This window comes from Passer domesticus, chromosome 4 (genome assembly GCF_036417665.1).
Source record: "Passer domesticus isolate bPasDom1 chromosome 4, bPasDom1.hap1, whole genome shotgun sequence".
NCBI classification, from domain to species: domain Eukaryota; kingdom Metazoa; phylum Chordata; class Aves; order Passeriformes; family Passeridae; genus Passer; species Passer domesticus.
In genome coordinates this window covers 51,285,677-51,310,849 of record NC_087477.1, presented here as the reverse complement: position 1 = coordinate 51,310,849, position 25,173 = coordinate 51,285,677, and the positions used below count along the sequence as shown (strand labels likewise).

Here is a 25,173-nt window from a genome sequence, read left to right as displayed (position 1 = left end):
AAGACAATTATGAACCACCACAGAGGAGATGAAAGAACAAACAGCTCCTGCATTTGTCGCCCAAAAATTGTATAACCCATCTTCTGCAAGTTGAAATTGATATCTAACAGTGATTTTCAGCCAGCAGGGAGAAACGGAACAGGGCTGAGTGAAGCAGCTGTGTGAATGGCACAGGAGAGCAGGAAGAAGAAATATTAAGACCAAGCTTGTAGAAACCCTGGTACTTTTGGTTTGTAGGCCATGAAACTAAACTAAATATATTGGTAATATTATGAGAACGAAAAAGTCCACATCTACTGTCTATTTACATTTTTGAAAATATCAGTGAGCTAGGACAGCTTTAACAGTTATATGCAGTTAACCCAATTTTTGCACATTTTCTAATTCAAAATTGTTTGAATTGCATTTAACAAAAATACTCAAAATACCAATACATACAGTGCTTATCTGTTTATGGGCAAATAATGTATAAATGTTTTTCCCCTGAAACAGTATCAATGCAATCCATATTAAAACCAGGAAACCTTCTACAAATTTGAAGCAACATTTGCTTCTAATATGCAGTTCCTCTACTTTAATGTAGAGCTCAAGGTCCTATTTTAACCTGTGGACAATATTCAACCTACAAATCATTGATGAAACAACAGTTTTCAAACATCTATAATGTGATTCTAGTTATGATATTAAAATTTCAATTAAAATTATTATTAAAAAAATAAAACCTGAAAATAACAATAGCTCCAGTCAAAGAAACCCTTAGTTTCCACACTATTTTTACATGCTTTCTTAGCTGTTGATGCAGTTTTAGTTGAGGCAGCACGTATGAAATGCCGTCTGTTTAGCTTAAATCACTAAAGTGAGACTACGCTTCAGGCATCTCAAAGCAGAGCTCCTGCAGAAAGTGCCCGGCTTTCAAAGCAGTGGGGAGAAGGCCACGACGTGCCTTAGACCTTCACAAAGATAGCTCATTTGGGCGCCTAATCCCAGGCACAGAAGATCCCTTACAGGCTGCCTCGTTCCTTTTCCTCCATGGAGTGGGTATGACACTGAAGCACTGCCAAGAAGGTTCTGCAAAGAAACCTCCTTTAGGTTTCACTCAGCCTCTTTGGCTCACTGAGCTACAGCCCACACAGGATTGCAAGTGGGTTTACGGCAGTTCAGTGTGATATCTGGTGACGTAGCTTTCGTTTAAGCTAAATGTAAGCAAAGCCTCTTCACAGACAAGAAGTGATGGGGTAGTGGACTTTATTTTTTTTCATTAATATTAAAAGTACTAGTATTGTAACTTGTTACTCTTGTATATTTTTTAACCAACCAAAAAAACCAAAAACTTTAAAAAACCCCTACAGATTTGATTCTCATAATAAATCAGTTAATATTATCTTTAATCCAGTGTCACAAAAAAAAAATCTTAACAAAAAAGCTGTTAATCTGGTTTTCTTGCACGATGCTGCCAATAAAAAGCTAGCTATTTTGCACTTATTATAAACCAGTAAACTTAAATTCTGTCATGTGAGCAGTATGTAATAATTAGCAGGTGTATAGACTAAAATTAAGCTAGTTTTTACTTAATAGCTAAATTAATTGTATCAAGTTTCTAGTGCGGGAAAACGTACTGCACTTAACAATGATTCTAACACAGAGAGTCCTCTTTTATGTTTGTGCACTCCAAAAAAATACTCTTGTTAAGTTAATAGGAACAATCTTACACAAGCAGGGTAGAAAAAATATTCGAATAGAAAAAATATCCTACATCAGGTTACAAAACACTAACATTTGTTCATTTAAACTGATTAAAACACAAATACGATGATTGTACTTCTGAGCCTGACAAACAATTATTTTTGGAACTGTAGTAACAGAATTATCATTGGCAACACTGAATTCAGGTGTGACACCCAAATATTAAATTCAACACCCCCAAGGCCTGCATGGAGTGCAACCAAAAGGCTTGGAATCACACAACAATTTAGGTTGCAAAAGACTTCTAGAGTTCATCTTGTACAAAATCACACTTAAAGCCAGTATAATTAAATCAGTCTGTTCTAGTAACGAGTCTTAACCTCTAAATTAGGAAGCTGCAAGCAAAGAGCTTAATGGGAATGGTCCCCAGAACAAATACATCTCTGGTCTTAACTGCTAAACCACGCCCAAGAATTGTTTGGGAGTGCCATGAATGAGTACAGATCAAAAAGCCAAAAGGGAGCTCTTTAAGAACGAAGCACATAGATGATGGTGTCCCAGCACGTGGGAAAGTGACAGCGCTGTGTTCAATGTGGCAGCACAGGCGTAACCTCACTGTGCCCCCTTTCGGACAAGTGCACTCCTTTGTGAGGTTCAGCAAATAAACTGTTATTGGATTTGCTTGTTCCAAATGCTGGGAATGGGGGTGGAAGTCATCCCAAACACATTTAACAATAAGGTTTGACTGAGGATCAGAGTGCAGTCAGCCCATTCTGTGCTTTATGGGCTCTCCATAAAAACTGAGCAGTTCATCAACTCATTTCTAGTCAAGTATTTACCAGAAAAAGAACACAAAGCAAAGGTAGATTTATATCAAAGGTTACAGGCAGAGTGTGTAATCCCGTATCGAGAAAAAAGAAGAAGAAAACGCATGCTGATTATTCTCAGACTTTCCTCTGAAAGCAATGAGCCTAAGCCTGTAGAGCACTGATCACAGGGACAATGCCTATTCACTACCCAATCTCATTGAAGTCCCTGAAACTACCAACTGAACAGATTATTTAGAGGTTTTCAAAACTGGACTCAATACCACCCAATTTCCTATTTCTATCCTAACTCACATTTACGAATTCAGAAAATGAGTACAAGAAAATCTGTATGCCCTATGGCTCACGTGATAAAAACCTAATACTTGTAATTTACAAGAGGAAAAATCTAAAGTACTCACAGGTTATTAAAAAATTAAATAGTCTTTTAATTCTGCACTTTCCTTGAAAAGTAAGGCTTTCAAATGAAAAATTAAGATTATTCTACTGGCATTTTAACTCTACCCAAATAAAAAAATGATATAATAATTAGAGCAAAGCAACCAACAGTAAATTTTGTATCAAATAGGCAAATACAAAATATTCTGCCCTAGATCCTTGAATGAATTTTAATGAGCGCCGCCATTTTGCCTGAATGAATATTTTATTTTGGACCTCAGGAATTCTACCTCCTGATGACGACAAATTATGGGGAGAACACAGGAAACATTCCTACCCACATACCTTTTTTAATTACAATATTTAAAGTATCAAACAATATCAAAACATTTCATTTAAAGAGAAAAGCTTATGTAAAACCCCAGATATATTACATTTCTATTACTGATCTGCACTGATTAAGTAAGAGCTGACTTATGCAGCTAATATTAAATTTAGAAATTAAATACATGTCCATATTATATGCAGCCTAGCTGGAATTCACTAGATTAAACATACTAATTAATTTGGTCATGGTGTGCTTTGTATTATAATTCAGCATTTATTTATGAGGCCACATATTCAGTTTACTGAATTTAATGTCTGCACTGTTCTTAAACATATCATTAGAAGTGCTAACATTTTATACCATTAACCCTGTATCAATCCACAATTAACAGAAAATTATCAAAAGACTAATAAGAGCAGCTATGCATTTTTAAGCTACTTAAAACATTTCTAAATGCAATTATAACTATTTCATGCTAAGTAAGAGCTGATATTTCATTTTTATGCTAAGATACTCTTCACTCAAGAAAGAAAATAAAACCCCAGCTTTCCTAATCACTTATTACTTCCAGGTTTCCTGTAGAGCACAGTCAGTCATAGTTGTATTTCTGAGTTACCATAGCTTTAGATAGATGGGATTACTAGGTGGGTCTTTTTCATACTCTATCAATACACAAATGACTGGAAAACTTCCTGATAGGTGATGAGCATTTCTGCTCCCAGCACTCATTGAGATGTCACTGTGGACTGCAGACCCCTAAGTTTTTTTGACACTTCCCAACACATTGGCCCGTGTTGAAATCACAAACTTCAGCAACTGACAGATGAATGAGGGGAAAAGGACAAATCCTCCTGTAATTTCGTACTGTACGTTTACTAAGTCAGTATTGAATGGACAAAGTACATGTGCAGATACACATCTATATTTTAAAAAATCTGCCTGGAAAGTTTTTCATTCATCTGCCATCAATTTACACTAAACCTAAAGTAATAATATTGAAGATTAGACAATCCAAAACATGTGTGCATGTACACATATTACCAAGATGTGAAAAAGACGGCTTCCTACCACACAATATCAAAGGGCTCTTTTCTGCCTAAATTTTAAATTTTCTAACTAGTTATGGATAGAAGGAAACCAAATTCGAGGATTTCACATTTATCAGTCTGATATACCAAACACAACCTAGAACTCCTTAGCACTCTCAATTACCTGTTTATTTGTCTGGAATAAGCTCACTCACATTTGCAGAGGTCCAGCATTTCTCCAGTTCCTTCATTAGTTTAAGAATACAACATTTCTGCCTTCCAGCATGGGAACAATGGTGAACAAATGGTAATTTAGTAACTGCTGCCCCAACGAAGACTTCCTGCAACTCCACCTTTGTTGCTAAAGCAATACACAAACACTCCCATCTTGTAACCCAGATTTCAACCAGCTGATTTGTTGGAATATAGTATCTTTCCTCAGTTCCAGTTGCATAGATTTGGATGCTGCCACTCAACCTTTTGACACTGAAATCAAAAATCTCTCTTAAAAGGAATAGGGAAACCTCAAATACTTGAATATATTCAGTAGTATGAATAAAGAATGTCTTTCTTAAAAAACTGATTTAATAAATTAATTATTTTCTGCTTTGCCAAGTTTACTAACAGAATAAGAGGTTTTTTTCTTTTAATGGAAAAAACCCATCTGAGCCATGATGCTTTTGAGAGGCACTAAAGCCTATTCAAATAAGCCATGTATTTTACAAAATGAAAGAAGTAAACTGCTTATTTTAAAAAAAAGGAAAAAAAAAGGTAAGAGTTAAAGCAAAATCTAAATTGAAAGTGTTTAATGAGCATAGCCCTACATGTCATGTCCCAGAAGGCAAATGGCAATGTCTTCCCTGACGTGAGTAGAGCTAGGCTGGTTTGCTTTAGCTGGGCATGTCCTAGCTGCACAAACCTTCACACGTTCAGCCTTGAAAACAAAATTGCCCCACCTACCCCAGCTTTCTATAGGTATAAACCATAACAAAGCTGAGAGGAAAAATATTAGCAATACAAATTGGTTTTATTTTTGTTAGAGAACTGTGATATTATTTGCTTTTAATAAGCTGCTTTACACTCATTAGTCTCAAGTATTACATTGTGATATTTGAAAATAAATTAAGAATTTGCTGTGGCAAGTAACATTTGATATATTTTTGTTAAAAAGATGTATTATTGCTCCTGTCATTAGAGTACAAACTTCTTGAGATAAGTGCTGGTCAGTTTATTTATGTGGAACCCTAAGCACAAAGTTTCTGTAGAATTTCTTTAGAAAGGTCAGACAAATGTTCAAAGGATTATAATGAGAATGGATGAGGCCTTTGAAGGACTATGCAGTCTTTCATTTGCTAATCTAAAGTAACACTTATTAGCAATGATGATTTCTTCAACCACTACATAGCCACCCCCCTCCATGAACCAGTCAAAGTGTATCAAGGACTTCTATGATTCAGGAATCTATTGCTGTATTATAATAAATCACAGAGGTGATTAATTTCTTTCCCCCTCCTCTAAAAATTCTCACACGCAACTTTCTATTCAACTCCTGCCAAGAAAAATGTTTTAAATCTGTATTTTACCAATTTTACCCTTGACAGTTTTCTTTAGACACTAAAAATTGTCAAGACTCAAATAAGGAAATAAGACACATTAGTTCCTTTGTACGTTGGCTTAACCGCTGTCAAGAATACTATTAGAAATTCAATACAATGTTGAAAAATAACACCACCAACACCACTGATTTCAACACAACACATTCTAAGATCCACACCAAGATAGCTTTTACAGTAATAACTGCTGACTTTCTGAATGTTTTTCAATGTTACAGGAAAAATTGAAGTCATAATACCTTAAGATTTTTGCAAGCTGCAATTCAGATGCAGAAGACACATGTAGATCTTAACTCATGAAATGTAAAGGTTTATAGAATACAGATTTTAGACCATCATTATAAAAAATATTCTCCTTTCTTTCAAAATTATTTATTTGAAAGAGTAAAAATTTCTGCAATTATTCCAGGATTTTGCCAGGGATGGAATGGAGGGATGTTGGGGGAGAACAGAAAAAGAGGCATAGAGACTCTATTATCACATAATTATAATCCATAGCTAGTTCATGTTAAGATTTTCATTTTAAAGATTTACTAGCAGTGTGATAAAAATATAAAAGTCAGGAAAGTAACCAGTAATAATTTAAAACATCTTTTCTCAAGTTGAAAAGTTTTCCTTTATCCACAAAGATTGAATTTGCATTAATGAACTCCTACTGTAAAAGTGAACCAAAGTTACTATAACCTTTAACACACATTTCAGTTATTAAAATATTTTGACACAAAGTTCTACTACAGCCTCGAGTACATAACAATCCAGGTAATTTGCTGATTTCAGTGGATTTGCAGAGTATGTTAATCAGTGCTGAATTCAGTACAGCACCTTGCAGTTTCTAGTTTACTGTTTTGCTTTCAATGCATCTAGGCACTAATGTTTGCAATTAACTTTTTTTGTAGACACAAACATACACACCAAGTATCAACAACCTCAACCTGTTACAGACTTAATTTGGAAAATTTAAAATAATTAGGTCACCCAGGTTTGAACTTACATGTTGAATTTCAGTCTAAACTATAAAAGCACTCCCACTTCTTTTCAAGACTCAGCATATATCAGCACAAAACAGTTCCAGACTTAAACTACTTTTCAACCTTATGTCATCTAAGTATCAGCTTGGCATAAAATGTATTTTAAAACAAGAGTAAACTGCCCATAAGGTGAAAGTATGGAACACGCAGACAACTTGCATCTAAGAAGGCAACCAGAGATACAGTTTGTGTTGTACTCTCCATTTTATTACGTTTAAGATACTATTCCCTTCCTACTTGTTCAGTAGCAGATATTTCAGTTGCAATATTAAAATGAACCTGTACAAATAATGTTTATTCCATAAAGCCAGACTGAACTAAAAGGTGAGGAGCACTTAGAGGCTGGTATTCATAAACATTTTGTAATTTTATTACTTCTGATCTGCATAAGACCAGAAATACTTTTACGCAATGCTTCAGTCGCAACATTCTGTTACTGTTTACATGCACACTTGAACTAAAAGACTAATGTAATTAGTCCAATATGCAAACTTAAAAAATTTACTGAATGCAATTAGTACATCTTGCAAGAAACGCATAAATAACTAAAATTTAGATTTAAATTACTATCCTCATAACAGATGCATACACCTATATCTTAGAATTGTTTACAATTTTCAGAGGTTTCTCATGTGTGTTTTTAAATTTGGCCTTTTTAAACTTATTTTTCTCTCAATATCGAAGAAGCTTTTTTTTTTCCTGGACTTTAAATGTTTATGCATCACACTCAGCAGCAGTGTGTGACCATAGCCTAGTGGTAAAGAATTAAACAGTGGTGAATCTGAGACCAAAGGGTGCACAGACAGAATGTGCAAATATCTCACTAGCTATTGAAACAAGTACAATCCTTGCTACTTTTAAAAGAGAAAAAATAGCATTGGCATGTATTTCAATAACTATGCAAGCAATATGCAGTAGGTGTGCACCTTGTCATCTAAAACTAGCCTTCTGAGTCTTGATTTCAAATGCTGAAGCGATTCCTCCAAATAATCCAGGAGACATGCATTGTAACAGCACGTAGTGATGCACAAAGACACTGTCTGTGCCTCATACCTGTCACTTCAGAATGTCTGTGAAACCCAGCACCACAGTAAGGAACACTATTTAATATAAATGGTTTTAGGTTTTCATTTGAGGATTTTTGGAGTGTGTTGGGTTTTTTAGCATTCAAAAAAAAACCAGCACCGCATTTTTTTTTAACTTCTCTGTCGAGCTTCAGTCAGGCCACAGAATGGGCACCGGAGTCGCCTGACCCTGTACTCAAACTCCTGGAACCTCTAACACTTGTTTCTAACAAATCACCTCTGGAGATAGAGCAGGCTTCCTATCAATCACTAACAAGTTAATTCCACATAATAAGGCAGGTTCGGATGCAGACTGATACATTGTGAAATGCTGTATCTAAAATTGATTAGAATAGCACTCAAAATGAATGCAGCCCTCCAAACCACTTCTTTGCTCAGAAACATTAATCTCACTTATAAGGAGAGCTTCATAATGGTAATGCTTGGTATGAAAAAAGTATGAAATAAATCAGGTTTTATAAGACACAGCAATTAATCAGTTTTAGAACGAAGGAAAGGTTGTTAAAGCGGCACATTTTTACAATGGTAACTTCCTTAAAGCCTCTATTATCTCTAAAAAATTAAATGTTTAGAGCTTCCTTTTAATTGCTCATCTGACAGTGTGAACCCCAATCCTAACTCTGGGTCCCTGAAATGTTTTCTACAAGCTAAAATTCAGCAAATAATACTACTCTGTTAGAAAAATAAATGCTTTCTTTTAAGACACTCTTCAGTCTAAGAAGAATCACAAATCACATGCAGGTATCCTGAAAGGACTTATTTAACTAGTTAGCCTGGGGTAAAAAAATTATTTTATCAAGCCAAGAATTTTCTAATAAACACTCTAAAATTATTTCTGATAATATTTTTTGTCCTTGATACTGCACAAACTTGCAGGTGATAATCATGTTATCACTACATTTACTAAAACAGTAAGCCTAACAAGTTTCTAAGTCTTCATTTAATAGAATGTATTTTCTACAGTAAAGTTATTCTTAAAAGGAAATAATATTATATAGATACATTAATCTTATTAATAATCTCTAATATGTAGTAGCTCAAATCAGCCTCTAAATCTTACACAAGCGCAACTTACTTGCATAACATTTTGGAAAAAAATATTTTAAGATTTCTCTATAAAAATTTTGCTCTATAAGAATATTATAGTTTCTCTTGCACACTGACAGAGAGATGAGTTTTCTACAATAGAAACAGAGTATTAAGTACAGTACCACTATAAATATAAGAGCAGTTCTGACCTGAAGCCTTAGCATCTCTGCTCTTTCATGTCTATATAGCACAATGCCCCTTCACAAACAGCACCTGATCCTCCGAGCTGCTGGGCACTCTCAGCTTTTATTGGGCCTAATCCAAAACTGATACAAGTTAGTGGGAGTTTTTGCATCAATCTACAGGGGCATCAGTCTGCACAATGCTCACTGATTTTAACTGAAGATAAAGGTTCTGAGTATCTTACTGAGCCAAGACTATAATCTGTTAATTGTTGGGGCTAGGAGATGACAAAAAATACTTCCAGGCTATTATTTCATTTTCTAATATCTTACGGGGCTTTTATAAAACAGATGTTTATTACAGCAGCCATTGTGTGCTCATTTGTAACTTTAAATCTAGTTTCTATTAATATATCCTTTTCTTCTATTTTTTAATTTAAACAGAGAATAATTACTCCCAGCTCTAAGAGATTTGACTGAAGTACCAGTCTTAACCTGCTAACTGGATTATGAAAGTTATTTTCATTGTTTTTCCTCAAAACATCTTAAACAAAAGAATCTCAGCGGGGTCAAGTATTTCTTATACCAAACAGCATCTTTTATCTCAGTGTTCAGTCGACTGAGCCCCTTTCCATTTTTAATCAGATGTATGCATCTAATATTTCTGTACTGTTGGGTTTTTCCCCCTCCCCTAATTTACTAGACCATGTAAAATAACCCAGCATGTTCATAGTAGCAAAGCTTCAGAATTGTAAGCTAATATTTTTCTCAACCTGTTATATTTTTCCAAAATTTTCATGTATATTTACACTTACATAGGGCCCTTTTTCCAAACTATTCTTATATTATACCAAAGTATATTTCATTATTTTTTTGCCTGCATACAATATTAAACTAATCTCCTAAATGTGAATGCAATAACAATTCTGAATAGCACTTAGATCATTTTAGAAGGGAAGAGCAGTGGTATTTTTCAGAAGGTGTCTTCAAGTGTTTTACAATTAACTTTTCTGTAAGACCATAGATGAACAACATTTATACTTCAATTTATTCTTTACTAGACAGATTTTTAGGATCCACACAGCCACAGAATATCACTACAACTCTTCAGCAGTGTGAAGCAAAATACTTTGCCTGAGGAAGTAAATATAAAATGCAGTGGTAACAGTCAAATAAAACCAAACAAGCATTGAACTAAGGCTTAGCTTAAGAGACACATGATATTCAGAAAGGAGAAAAATAAAACTGCCAAAGTTTTCATATAAAAATATTTTATATCTAAATATTTAAAGGAGACTACGTCTACACGATATGTTATGGAAACTGCTCCTATCAAAAAACTTTTAACAGTCTGTGAGTACATCAAGATGGGAGTTTGGGGGTGTTCTCCTTTGACATTACTTTGCTTAAAAGCAACTTTATAACATAAAACTTTTAAGTCCACAGAACAGTGGATCTGCTTCCTACATACACGTGAAGAAAAACCCCACCAGACACCAGCAATGTTTGGAATTTCGCGGGGGAGACCACCCCTTTCTCTCCCCAAACCACAGTGACACACGATTTCTTTGGTCGCCATGTGTTTTCGCTGCACAGTAACACGATTTTCACTACAGTTTATGGACTAGACCATTACAGATGCGAGCCTCAGAAACCCGGTCCTTCAGCAGCAGAGCAGGTAGAGCCCCGGTGGCAGCTCTGGAGCACAGACCACCCGGCAGCCTGGCACCGCCCGCCGCCGCTTGACAAACGCGCCGCCCGAGGACGCCGGACCCGGCGGGAGCGCCCCGCACACCCGAGGTGACAAACACCAAGTTCCAAACCCACCATAAACTTGCTCGGACGAGCTTTCGCGCCTCCGCCCGCACCGCTACGCTCACCGGACAGGAGTGCGGACACTTCCGTTTATCTTCCAAAAGTGAGGATGCCGACTTGGGAAAGCACCGAAAGTGCCGCGGTGCCCAGTCCCGCCGCCGCCGCCGGGAGCGCGCTCAGCCCCCCCGGGAGCGCGCACACCGGCAGCCCCCGACCCCGCTCCGAGGCCGCGCAGCGCTGCTGCCAGACCCAGACCCCTCCCAACCCCCCGCTCAGTTTTCCGCCCGGCACCGCGGAGTTTCCACATTAAGTTGCATCCCCGGCCCCATTCTCCGGCTCCCCCGCGCCCGCGCAGCCCTACCTGGGGCCGCGCTCCTGCCGCGGCCGCGCGTCCCGGGACGCCCCGCGACTCCCGCCCACCGCCCGGCGAAAGTCCCGCCGCCACCGGTGCCGCCGTGGGGGAGGTGGGGAAGGGAGAGACGGAGGGCCGCAAAAACCTCCGCCGCCCCCGCGCACCAGCCCCCAGCCCGCTCTCGTCCGGGCGGAGGGCAGCGGCCCCGGCCCCGCTGCCGGCCGGACAGCGCGGAGCGCAGCGCGCACTTACCGCGGGCACGCCGCGAGCCTCGCCGCCTCCGCGCCCCGGCAGCAGCGCGGGGGAGAGCGGCGCACGCCGGCACTTTGTCAGGCCGGGCGGGCGGGAGCGGAGGGCGGGCGGGAGCGAGGGGAGGGCCGGGGGCCGGGCGGGGGGAGGGCCACGAGTTGCTGCCCGCGCCCCGCGCCGCGGGAGCTTACGCGTCCCGCGGAGCTCACTTTCCCCGCCTCCTCCCCCGCCGGGCGGGCAGGGAGTTTGGCCCCTCTTGCAGGAGGGGAGGGCGAAGGTACGCGCACAGCGACGTGCCGGGGGGGAGGAGCGCGGGGAGGAGCCGCCGCCGCCAGCACCTACTTTCGCCGTAACGCGGGGGACCCGGCCGAGGGCCCCGGTGCTTCCTTGCGCCGCCCCAGGCCGGGACACGACCCACCGGGCTGTGGACCCTCAGCCTGCTGCCCCCCCGTCCCCGCCGCTCGCATGGAGTGCCGTGGCGCGGCTCCCACGCTGAGCCTAATCAGCGCATCCACGACGCCGGCGGTGATTTAGGGGTCATCCGCGAGCGGCACTTCAGGCTGATGAATGGCTCTTGGCCGCTGTCTGCCCTGATGAGGGTGGCTGCGTGCCCCTGATTGCAAACACTAATGAACTTACACGGCTCCGCTGCGCGTTCCCTCCACCCGGCAGGGCACGAAGCATCCCTCCGCTGCATTTTGTTTTCCGCGGGGACCTATTTATTTTTATCAGGGGAGGGAGAGAATTTGGGAAATAATGCGCAGCTCCCCCGCAGCACCGCACCGCGCCCGGCCGAGCAGAGCCGGCGCCGCGGGCAGCCCGCCCGCCGAGGCTCTCTGGCGCTGCCGGCAGCCCGGGCGCGGCGCGGCCGCCCGGCAAGGCCGGAGGGTGCCGGCGGCGCTCCCCGGCCCGGCAGCCCGCCCCTCGCACGGGCACCCGCAGCCCCCCCGCCCGGCCTTGCCGCCGCACCCCGGCAATTTTCGGAGTTGGGCGGGAGCCGGGTGCCGGGTGACCTGATTACAGCTTAAACATCTGCTTTTAAAGCCGTTTCTCCGTGGTGTACAAAGGCGCTTCTGCTTATTTTCCTGCCTGACTCCTCAGCAACCTCTCGGCTCAAAGTAGTAGCTGTAACTTTTCGCACACTGAGATGTTACCTACCTACCTATCTAGGACCGGTCTCTTTTTACGCCTTTATCCTTCTCTTTTAAACTCAAAGGCGTTTCACACACGAGATGCGAAACACACGGAGAAGTTAGACAGATGAGCAGCTTTGAACGTTTAGCTGGCTACCCGCTGCAGTACTTTGATTTTCCTAACTTTATCCACCACATCTCTGACTCTGTAATGAAAGATGCACGACTTTGTTATCTTAAACGTTCCCAAGGAAAATCCCTATATTCCTCTGCCTTGAAATAACTGGAAATAGCTCCTAATCATGGAAACGTTAGTGCAGATGTAACCAACGGGCATTGCGAGGGAGCTGTCTAGGATCCGTCCAGCAGCTTTTTCTCCCATGCCCGTGTTTTACTCCAGTGTTTTTCTTTGCATTTGTACTTTGCTGGGCTCGACCCGAGAGACAAGGTGCCTGGGTATATAAACTGATTCGACAGTGCTGAGGTCAGCATGTGGGAATTACAGCAGGTACCACACACACAGAGCCAGCATCACACAGCCCTGTTATACAGCAAATGTAATAGAAAACCAGAAATGTTTCAAGCCTTTTAAAGTCAACAATCAATGTGTAATTCATAATATTGGACATACAGAAAGGGAGAAGAAAAAAAAGTATTTTATAATGGCAATGACATGTCTTCATCCCCAGAAAAGTAATAAAAATAACTACTTTTAAATAGAGGTTTGCAAAAGTATTTTAAAGATACAACAACTAAACTAATGGATTTAAATGAATACTCTCTACTGACTTTGTGGCTGGCTCTGAAGTGGCGGCATTTCATTTCAAAAAGTAGGAGCCACACAGACCGCGCGAGAGAGAGAGAGTTCTGTGCAGATAAGTGCACAGACAATACAGGTAGAACTGGAATCATCATGACCTTGTCTTTCAAATAAAGTATACTACAAAGAGTTTAGTCCTTACAGGAAAGCACTCGAAGTGTGAAAACGTGAATTGCACAAAATTCATTGTTACAAAACGCCTATAGGTAGGCACACAGGAACAATCAACCCTGAACTTACACCAAATGCTGTAATTGTTGTTGCATGTTATACAAAATAGCATTTCTGCTAAACTACAAGCCAATCTTGTAGGGTCTTACTTTTTTTTTCTTTTGACTTACAGTGCTAACACAATATTTAAAGCTATATTTTGCAAATGCAAATTTAAAGCACTGTATTTTGCAAGACTACTTCATCTATTTGCAATACCTTTGCTAAATCCATTCATCTAATACTATTTTGAACTTTTTACTGCCCTCAAATACACTGAATTAAGATCCTGCTTTATTATAAATAGAGAGATAACATCATGCCTTCTTTGTGTAAAGCCTACTGGATAGACAACAAAAGTCAACTACTTATTGATACACATTTGAAGTTCTTGAGCAAGACCAAGTTATTTTGGCACTCTTAACTTGGACATCACTGAAGCAGCTTACCAGGCTTACCAAAAGTTAATTAAATTTCAGCCTTCAGAGTTTAACTTAATTTGATAAGTGTGCAGGCACATCTGAGTTAGAGCTTTGTAGGAAACTATCTTTCTTATGTCAACTATTAAATGTGACTAAACTCTAAAATCACACGGCAGCTACTCCTTACTCGTTTGGATTTTTTGGATTTCCAGTAAACGCACTATTTCAGTACTGAAAGAACAAAAGGGTATACGTTCCTCATCGACTTTGAGATTTTTTTTTTTCCAGATGGGACTATCAGTAAATCTTTTTGGACGATAGGTGCTACTGAGAGGAAAGAGCAGGACGTCCTCCGATGCGAGACATGCCGGCTCCTGCACTAATCTACCAGTAACTCCAATAGACGACACACATTCAAGACATTGTCACATTCTTTGCCAACTCCCTAAACTGTTCTTAACGTGTCCTTCCTACTTAAACGGTAACTCGGGCTTTGCCAGGCTTTTCGGCACTTTCTGGTTCCAGGACTCCACGCTCTTTAGGATATTCGCACGTCTGAAAAAAACAGATCTCAAGGTCTCTGCATTGCTAACGGTCCTGGATCTACAGCTCATGGAGGAAGAAATTGTTTCTAACCATCCATTTTCCTTCGGGGTAAGAGTCAAGATGTGCTTTAATGCAGCTAGGTAGGGATTGCCCCTACGTAACGGAAACAACCAGCAGCATTGCCCTGTGTCAGGATGTTTCATAATCACAACCCTAATTAAAAAAAAAAAGTTCTCCTTTCCACTCAGTCTTGCTGCTTGGTCATCACATGGAAACAACTGTCCCCAATAGTTCGCGGGGCCAGCTCCGCGGCTCCCGCTCCTGTGCGAGCCCTGCGAAGGGACCGAGTTCGCAGCCGCTCGGGCGGCCGCTTTCGAGCTGTCGGCGGAGCCGCCTCGCTTTCCTCCGCGGCTGCCCGGGCGGGACGGCTGAGCCCGCGCAGCTCCCGCGCCGCGCCGAGCGCGCTCCGCGGCGGGGCCAGGGCAGAAGGTGACGAGCCCGCCGTGCCCACGCTCTGCCCTAAGCCCCGGAGAGAACCGCAGCGCTCCTCTGTGGGAACGGGGAAACTTGGGAAGAAGGGGCCGCCGGTGCCGGCCCGGCGTCAGGGGGAAGCCCCAGTGCGCGGGGGCGCAGAGTGCCGCAGCGGAGCGGCTGCGGACACGCGGAGCGGCTGCGGACACGCGGAGCTGCGCTGGGCTCGCTCCCTCCGCGGGAAGGGCTGCGCTGTCTCGCCCGTCTCACCGCCAGCAGCAGATAGAGAGGCACTTTTTCCCCGAGTATCGAGTTGCGGTAAAATTGTAAAACAAATATTCTAATCTGATCACTGACAAAGCCATAAAATTAAATAGCTGTCTGCAGAGGGAAATATGTCTTAATTACCTTAATTAAAGCAAGATAGGGCCTTACACACGTTCATTTTGAAGCCACTAAATGTACTGATTATCATACAAATCAACCTTTAAATGGGGGTCATGCTTTTCCACTACATTAGTTTGTGTTCCACTGCATAAAACAAAGCTATATGGGAAGCTGACCTCTGGTGAAAATGATGCACTTCAGCTGCACAAAACTGCTGACCCTCTTCATTGGGTCCTCAGGAAAGAACCTGAAGGAGTTTGCATACGATTTGGAATACAAAAATGCCTTTCATATTGTGTTAACACTGCATTAGGAACTACTGCCTGAGCTAAACTTATGGCCCTAAACCGAAGCACATAATCATTTTAATCACCTTGTATTCATAAGTAGGAGCCATCACAAAGCGCCGTTGTTGCCATCATTGTGTGAGTTACTACACAAGCCCATGAAAAATATAAGATTTGTTTGCTGGTATAACACTTTCCCAGCAACTATAGCTGGGTGCAACTATCTATATTTTCATTGAGCAGGAGGAATGCAGAATATTTATAGCAATTTGGAAGTCAACACACAGACCTCATACATACATACAGAAGTTTATGTAATTAAGTCAAATTCAGAATTTATTATATTTACAAGAAGGAAGAGGCCTTGTTTTACCTAAGCTTCATAGTCATAATTAACATTTTTGTTTTCCTTTCTAACTTTCTAGCTAAAAGACATATTTTAAAAATAACAAGAAATCCCACCAGAAAAATGTTCAGATTTAGGAAATGTACAGAAAAGATGATTTAAAGAAAAACACATTACACAAGGAAAAAAGAAACCAAAAGCGTTTTTCTGTTGTCTGGTTCTTTCCTTTTCTTCTCCTGTGGCATGTACTCCTTCTAGCAGAAGACATCACTAACAAATGCAGTCTGGGAAAAATACCTCTCTAACCAAAAGCTCTAATAGCAATCTGCTATTTTATTGTGATAATTTGGATGTTAATTGCTCTGATGTGCCGAAACAGAGATTTTATTAAAATACTACTAGTTTAAAAAAATATCTTAGGCTGTTAGTAGTAAAATATGTTGTATTCAAGATGACTGCTTTCATTCCTGGAAGACAAGAGTTCAGGCAGTGGAGTGGTAACAATCTGTGTTTGTTCCTGTCTGCTCAGGAGAACTGTTTCTAATTGATCTGGCATGGAATTTAGTTGGAAATGTGTATGTTGCAACCTAAGCACAGTCCCTGTATGCTTTGTAAAGTGATCACCATATGGGCCTTATTTGAAACATTTGAAGGTTTTAGCTATTAACCTTGTTTAAATTGTGCTGTAAATTCAACCCTCTGAGCTTAAAAATATATGTAACTGTGTGTAGATCTATTGATATATAAATCTATATGTGTTTACATGAATACAGACGTACATACACTCACATATATGCATAAACACACATCTACACCCATACATACAAACTGACCATTTTATGTATCATGAACATGTGTCAGCCATTTGCATATTATTTCTTATTAATAAAGGTACTAGTTACATATTTAGAAAATCTGTTGAGTAAAAATATTGTTCTGATACAATATTTCCACTGATGGAAATCAGTGGCTGATGTTACAGAGTCATTTTATCTTGTTGTTATTTTAATATTTGGGAGTATTTTTGCACTAATTTTTTTGTGAAAAAGATATGCTCAGATCTATTTTGGCACATCAGAATATTTTTAAACCACCATTCTGGTATCACAGAGATTTAATTAGGAAAGCCCAGATAAATAAGAGGAAAGCTGAAGTTCTTTCACAGAAAACTCTCAGGAGACAATGGGTAACTGTGATTCTTTCAACCACAGGGACAATCATCATACTTTAACCCTCAAAAATCTTAATAGTGATTTCTTCTTCTGAATGTAAAATGAATGGTTAGGCTTTGTTGCAGGTAACAGTACTAAGTTATGAATGCTGATAGCCTTCTTGTACAGCTTTAAATTACATTGAAAAAGATACAGTTTCTTTAATTAAAAAAGCTGCACTGAACTAATCCCTCTAGCTGAAAAAAGAAAAGTTTTAAGCAATCTCTTTCTGCTCTGGGAGAGAAAAGCAGACAATACCATAACAGATCAGAAACATAAGCTATAGTGTGCAGCCAGGAGCACAGCAGGGAACTGAATACTGCTCCGACTGTGTCATTTTTTAATCCCCCATCCCAGTTTTCCCCGTCTGACCTCATGCTGAGATGAAGTTATCACAGAAGACAGCTTTACTCTTACCAATGAATCCAACCCTGGATCTGTATTATCCTCAGCAGATCAAAACACCGCTTTCATCAAATAGCATTATCTGCATAAAAGGCATGCAATTGCCTGATAATTTCACCCAAACTATGCTATTCATTTAAAGGACAAGAAGAGAAATGTAATTCATTCCTTTTTTCCCCCTGGAAAAGCTAACTTATACTTCACTCATGGGAACTTTTCTTTTTTTAACATGAGATCTCAAGAAGAGGTCCATTAAAAGTTTCCCTCTGGTTTACAATTAATTGTTAGAGTACCCCTGTGCCATGTGAGTGACACAAGTGTAGTTATGCAGAAAACTGGCAGGGAGAATTCACAAAGCTTGCTGTAGCCATGATACTGATTCCATTAGCCATGGTCCTGCTAACCCTAATAATCAAATCATATATGGCATAATTGTAGCAGCCTACAAATAAATAGTAGCTCAAGGTGTTTACAGGACTTTCCTACAAATGGAAATTCAAAGTCTAATAATTTTGCCCTAGCTCAGAAAGACTTCACCACAAGATCCTGAAATATCTTCGCTAATGTATGTGTTGTTTATAAAAAACATGTACATATATTAAAAACTCATGCTGGTGCCCTGTCTTCCAGAAAGGAAAGCACACAATGCTATGGCTCATTGGTTTTATTGATACACACAAAACATTGAAGTCATGATGGAGGTGGGGCAGAGTGCTCCAAGTGAGTGCTGTTACAGCATCTTTTGTATTTGGACTATTACATGTACTCTGCTTGTGAAATTATTCTTGGTATTTGTCTGCTTGTAAAGGGCTCATGCATATATCTTCCACAATAAAAAAACCCCTCAAACCTAAAAATAATGTGTTCTTTTTAATTTTGTTTTTGTTTTCTAATATTTGTCTGAAAGAGTAAAAATACTTTTGTGTTGGATTCTTGTGTTTTATAGATTGTTGGGAAGAGGTTTTCTTGTTTCTTGAATAGCAATGTTTATGTTCAGCACCAGAAATAAACACTGATTTATATCTGGAAGAGGGAATTCTCCCTTTCTTTTTCTAATAGTACAAAGCCCTTGGAATGCCATGGGACTGCAAATACTAAACTGAGTACTTGTTGTGGCCTAAATATTGCCTACACCATACAATGACAGTTACTTTTCTTTGGGACCACTGGACAGGTACTGTCCTCTATTCAGAGGATAATTTTTTTTCTCCTAGCATGTCTTTGATACTTTTTAAAACAGGAGTTCTTTGAAGTGGCTCAGAGGTTTGGAATCACAGGAGTTGCCTCAGAAGAGCTGGATTATTGAGCCTTACACAGGCACATCACACATTTACCATGGGGCTACAACCTCTCTGTGTACACACAGACCCTATGGAACTTTATACTATAAAAAAATACCAGTTAAGTTCACAATTTTCTGGGTCTTTTCAGCTTCAGGACAGAAACCTTTTCTCCCCTTGATTTTACAAAACCTTTGAATGTTTCAGTGTTTCTTTATAAAATTTAAAAATATAAACATATATATTCAGTTTCCCTGCCAAATGTTATCTTACTTTTTAATGGAAACACTTTCCTATCATAACTTATGGAGGACGCTGCTGCAGGAACTCTGTGTCTGAAAGCTTGTGTCCTCTTTCCAACTAATCAGAGAAAATAACTGTGGTTTTCTTTTTTTGCATAACTACTTCTCATATATTCTCAGAACATCTCATTTATGGCAATATAAATAGTGTATTATTATTAATATTATTAAGGATTAATATATGCAAGTACATATGGGTTCGGATCTGCATTCATCAGCATTATTTCCTATTTGAACATTGTTCGTAGTTTTTATTATATATTTCCATAGTAATGGAATGTAACTTCTTATTGAAAGATTTTTTTTTAATGATTTGTTGTGTTTGAAATGGCTTGTACCCCTAGGCATTCAAAACAAGAATCTTGTGGGAAAGAATAGAGAATGGGCTGAAAATGCTGACTTCCATTGTTGAAATGGTATTATGCTACACATGTTGGTATAATCACCTGTAGTGCCCAACAGGCTGTTAGCAACTACGGGGTCTTCCATTTGTGAAAAGTAGGGCAATCTGATGATGGAGGAACTTAGGAAAAGGAGGAGTGCTAGTCAGAAAGCAAGATGTAAGCTGCCCATTCTCCAGGCTTCATAGCGCCTTCGTACCTACAATTCTGTGGAGCAAGGGCACAGATAAAGGGTAGGTCAGCTCCAGAACCACAGCCCTGCCCAGGTACCATGTGTGAAGATGGTAGAGTACGATAACTCCTAATTTACAAGGTAGAGATCTTGTTTCAATCCTTCCCTCTGTTGCAAGACAAGTGATATTATGGCAGCTATAACCAAGAGTTCTGTCAATATGGCATGTTCACTGCATCACAGCCTATCAGCCTTACCTTTCAAAAAGTTACAAGAAATATAATACAGAAAGCCAATCCTCTCAAGAGAGATTTCCTTCTAGGAAAACCAAGGAAGTGACACAGGAAAGCATTGATAAATACAGACTGCAATCAAAAACTTTGGCACAGATATCAATATTGATGCCTTTGTACCAACTTTGCTAGACCAGAACTCAATTTTTAAAAACTTATGCTTTATCAGGATGTACAAATTATCCTCATTCTGGATTTCCAAATCTTTTATGTTCAGCTGTGTTTATTTTTATGGCTCGAGAAAAGTTCATAACACATTAAAAATACAGGGTTTTTTGTTTGTTTGTTTTAAAAACTGAAATAAATGGAATTGAATATATAGAGTTCTTAAAATACTGGAAATTAAATATGGAAACTCCAAATGTCTTTAGTAATACAAAAAATTAAACAAAAGTACAAAAAATAAACAAAAATTGTCCACAATATAATTCTGACCTCAAACAGCAGTTCAGAACAGAATTGACTTCAGCCACTTAAAGTGATGTAAACCTGGATGCCATGATATTAATCTCAGATTCAGAACATGACTACCATATGCACAAATATCACAGTTTGACTAGGTCTCTGTAGTCCTTTACATATTTCACCTCAGCATTAAAGAACCACCAACAGTTGATACAGCTTTGAGACTGATACAAATTTTGACTTCTGTAGTCCCTCCCATCATATGCTTTCAATCTTCTGTTTGTGTTGTCTTTCAGTTGTCTGTTAAACACAACCTATATTAGTTGAGGTGATGTTGAAATACCCACAACTTCTGGATGTATAAGTCCTTTGTTTGGAAAGAAATGTATGTATGCATTTTTTTCCAGAATTTAAATATAGAAGAATAAAGTAGAATGGAGGATAACAACAGAAACTACAATTTTGCTTTCTTTAGCTTCATATTTTCAGCTTTCTGTTCCTATCATAGCAGTGCAATATTTGTGCTGCTGATTTCATGGCAGTGTAATTGCACGGAGCATGTCTGATTCTGCATTACTTCTCCTGAATTATATTGCATCAAGATCACATCCACAATAGTGCATTCATCAAAGCTTTTAATAGAAGACAAAAAGGCAGGATCTTTTAAAAGCCAGAATTTTTATCAGACCACTGAACACCTATGATGTGTTGATATCACAGCAAGTCTCTGAATTCAGACAAAAGGGTTGAATCTTAGAAAACCTAAATCCCAGTTCAGCATTAATGCCAATTCTAACATTTGCCAACTCAGAGAAAAGCTGTACCACCATTCTGTGAACAGGACTTGCAACAAGGCAAAATGGAAAAGGAAATAGTTCTAAGTAGCTTCATTTCACAACATAAATCTTGGAAGCTTTCTAAAGCACACAGCTATAGTTCCTATTTCTTAAATATTCAATACTTGTAGAAAACTAGTGAAACCCTTTGCATATGCACATTATAAAAATACAGCTTTTCTGTTCTTGCAGCAGTCATAAAGAAGTGGAAAATGATAAAGAAGCAGCAGAAGAAATCTATAGCTCATGTGCTGGCAACACTGAGCTCTGCATTTATATTTTTCCATTATAAAATAAATAGTGCTCAAAGTAATCTCAGAACAATACACATGTAGTGTCTCTCAGAAAGAATAATAAAATGGAAATTAAAAAAAAATAGATAAAAGCACCTATTGATTCAGATTTTATGTGGCTTATGACTTTCTCGAGTATAGCTGCAAAGGCTGTATTTGTACAGCCTGCCACTTTGGCCATTTTGGGTACTGTGGCAATAGCACTTTCTTCCTCTGGCAGCCTCTTCTCTAGTACCAAACTTAAGCTACTCATCTTCATTTTAAGAATCCTCCAATTGCCCTTTTCCATCCTGCCAGTCACCGCTTTCTTCCTGTCAAGATCTCAACACCCATGTCAAGCTGGCATATGATACCAGTAGCTGTTGCCAACTCCTAAAATTTGAAATGCATCTCTCTGCTTTTTTTTTTTCTCCCCCCCCCCCCCCCCCCAGTTCCTCTCATACTTGGGAGAAACTGTTCTCAGGGATGTTCTTTCCCAGGATAAGCTCAAAAGGCTTGGACAGTATTTCTGGTTGTGCTGACTAGTACTCCTTGTGCTGCTGCGCTGCCATTAGCTGCACTGCCTTGTTGCTTTTGTTTAATGCTTGGATAGTGAAGTTCTCTGGAAGCAGGAAAAGTCTTTTTCCATTTATGCTACATCTAATGCAGGGTGTCTGAGAGCTCTCACAGTCTGAGTGCTCATCGAAGCCATGGCAATACAAATAAGTAACAACACTGCCAATAATCAAATTCACACACCACTTCCTTTGGTAATTTGATAATAGGTTCCATGTCTCTGCTGATAATATTCCTCATTTTTCTGCTTTCTATATGTGTAAGGACTACTTTGGCTTCAGGAAGTGCATCTGGGATGCGCTAATCCTCATGTAAATTCCAAGCTATTTTGACACATATACTTAGCACACCCTAAAATAAGACGCGATGCAAAGAGCAATGAGATTTTCATATCCATCAGTAATCAACCAATGACATTAATAATCAAGGCTGCCCATGTAACTGTAACTCTGTATCCTGCTTTTAGATATAAGGATATTCTAATGATCAAATACTTGGCTTTTGTAGAGGCCAGTCTTATTTAGAAGAAAGGTAGTTAATCACTATTTAGTTCTATCCCCTACAATCAATAGTTTTTCCAGATCTTCCTTACTACATATCTGGACATGTCTGTCTAGAATTATGCATTGAAGTAAAAGGAGTTGGACTTTGATGATCCTTGTGGGCTCCTTCCAACTCATGGCATTCTATAATTCTATGGAATTATCGGTTCTGTCACAGGCAGTTCTGTACTACTGTGGACATGATGTTTTTGTATGTTACATAGAAAAGAAGCCTACTGGGGCCCAGAATTCAAACTCTAAAATTGTTTGAATAGCATAGAAATTTTGTGTACCTAATTTGAAATCCACAAGTAGGCCTGAGACAGAAAGCAGTGTGCTGAACAGCATTGACAATGCTTCTAGAAAATACCTAGCCCAGTAGAACCACCTGGGAACAGTGGGCTTGAGCCAAACCACAGGAAAACCTTTAGCAGATACAAACTGATTGCTGTGTTCTTCAGGTGACAAGTTATGTTCCCTAACCAGGAAATCACCTTTTGCCTTGCAATCCATCACAAACATACAGTAATACTTTCCAACTTAAGGAGAAAAGATTCTAAGGAAACCCTATTTGGCACAAATTGGTGCTTCATTTCTGTAGCAGAGTCACTCTGTGCATGAGGCAATTGTTTAATTAAATCATGTAACACCACCACAGGCACTCACAGTTTGCTGTTTCTGACTTGTAGAATATAGTTTTGCAAATTTTAAAATTAATTTATTTTATGCTTATAACTTATGAGCAAAAAACAATAAAAATGAAAAACTTATTTGATGGATAAACACTAGCTCTCACAACAAGTACTAATAAATGTTAGTCCTTGGTCAACAAATCAACAAAGAAATTGATATGATAGTAGACTAATGAAAAGAACCATCTCTCTATTCTCTTTCTATTCAGTCTCAGCTGTCAGTTTCTTTTAAATGCTTAGCTTTGGAATATGTTACAATAACATAAATACCAAATTTCTGTTGGAATGCCATTCTTAGGGGGAAAAAAGAAACAAATCTGAAAGCAAAATGCTAACCAAAGTCAAACAATCAAATTGAAGGATGACTTTTCATTTTTGACTTGGGGAAAAAAAAGTTTGCATTAGCAAACTGATTCACACTCTCTTTCCCTGGTAACTTTAAACCTCTCCATTATTCTGTTTCAGTTCTACTTGAAACAGTACTCTTCTCTCTTTATTTTTTCTGTTTGGACATCAGACTAAATCAGTGATCACTCAGTCAGCTTCTCTGAGGACATCCACTAGGTCTCCCCAAGTACATCCCCTCAGTTCACACATGTCAGACACAAATCCACCTTACTTAAGCTCTGGACTTTTTTCCACAGCTTTGTCCACCTCAAATTCCTCTTAATGCTCTCTCATACTTGCAATACTTTCTCTTCAGATTTACACTTTAATTGACCACAGGAGATGTGTGGGCATTGGCTCACTAAAATATGACTGTGCTGGGACCAGCAGACAGACTACAGTTGAAAAAGAAATCTCTTTTTATTTTAAATTCCACTGCTCGTCATCAAGTGTCCTTTCAGAAACTAGACAGAATGTCTGAGATGAAATTTTTCAATTTTTCAAGTAAGAAATACTTAGTTCAGACAGTATCTTCAGAAACCTCACCTTCCAAAGAAGACATTTCCTTCCCAGCAGGGGACATTATCCAGTCCTCAGCTCCACTGTACCTCTTCACTGCTGCTGGTTGTCAGCTGGTTAGGTTTGCATTAAAAGAAGTTTCTACAGTGTACCAGTATCAGGGAAGTGATTCAATTTAACCGTGGCTCTTTGAGTAGCCCTTGTGGCATCATTCTAACCCATTTAATTTAAAATAACCAGAAAGTGAGGGGAAGATTTTCTCTGACTATTTTAGTCTTCACTTAACTGCACAAAAGTGACTAAAAATCTTTCTCTTCTGCACTACCTCTGAATGTTGCAAAATGGGAGGAGGAGGCTAGCAGAAAGTAGGTTTAATTTTTAAATGTAATTTTCAAGAAAAGGAAACATTTTAGGAAAACAGTCAAATTTTTGAAATGTTGCATTCAAAACCAGTTGGTTTTAAACCTTTTTAGGCTATTTTCTCATTCAGCTGTGCCAAACATTTAGTACTGAGCTGATAGATTTGAGACTGCTTAGTTTGTTGCATCTTACACATTTTCTAAAAGATGCTTTGTAACTCAGCTCACTAAAGGATAAAATAAGTTACTCTTTTGAATATTTTATGTATAATCTCTCACTATCCTGACACAAACTTTCAGTA

The 25,173-nt window shown here is 39.3% G+C and overlaps 1 protein-coding gene across 28 annotated transcripts in view; it reads right to left on the bottom strand.

Moving 5' to 3' along the window:
* The window catches only part of TENM3 (teneurin transmembrane protein 3), a 1,290,895-nt gene that overhangs the window by 395,698 nt on the left and 870,024 nt on the right, over nucleotides 1-25,173 (bottom strand). For 2 of the 28 annotated variants that reach the window (XM_064417781.1, XM_064417782.1), the window contains exon 1: nucleotides 11,601-11,791. The exons of 25 other annotated variants lie outside the window; for them this stretch is intronic. The gene's annotated coding sequence lies outside the window, so the exon portion shown is untranslated. Of the gene's footprint in view, nucleotides 1-11,600; nucleotides 11,792-12,236; nucleotides 12,433-25,173 lie in introns of those variants that run through there. One more of the 28 variants, XM_064417783.1, reaches the window with a different exon arrangement.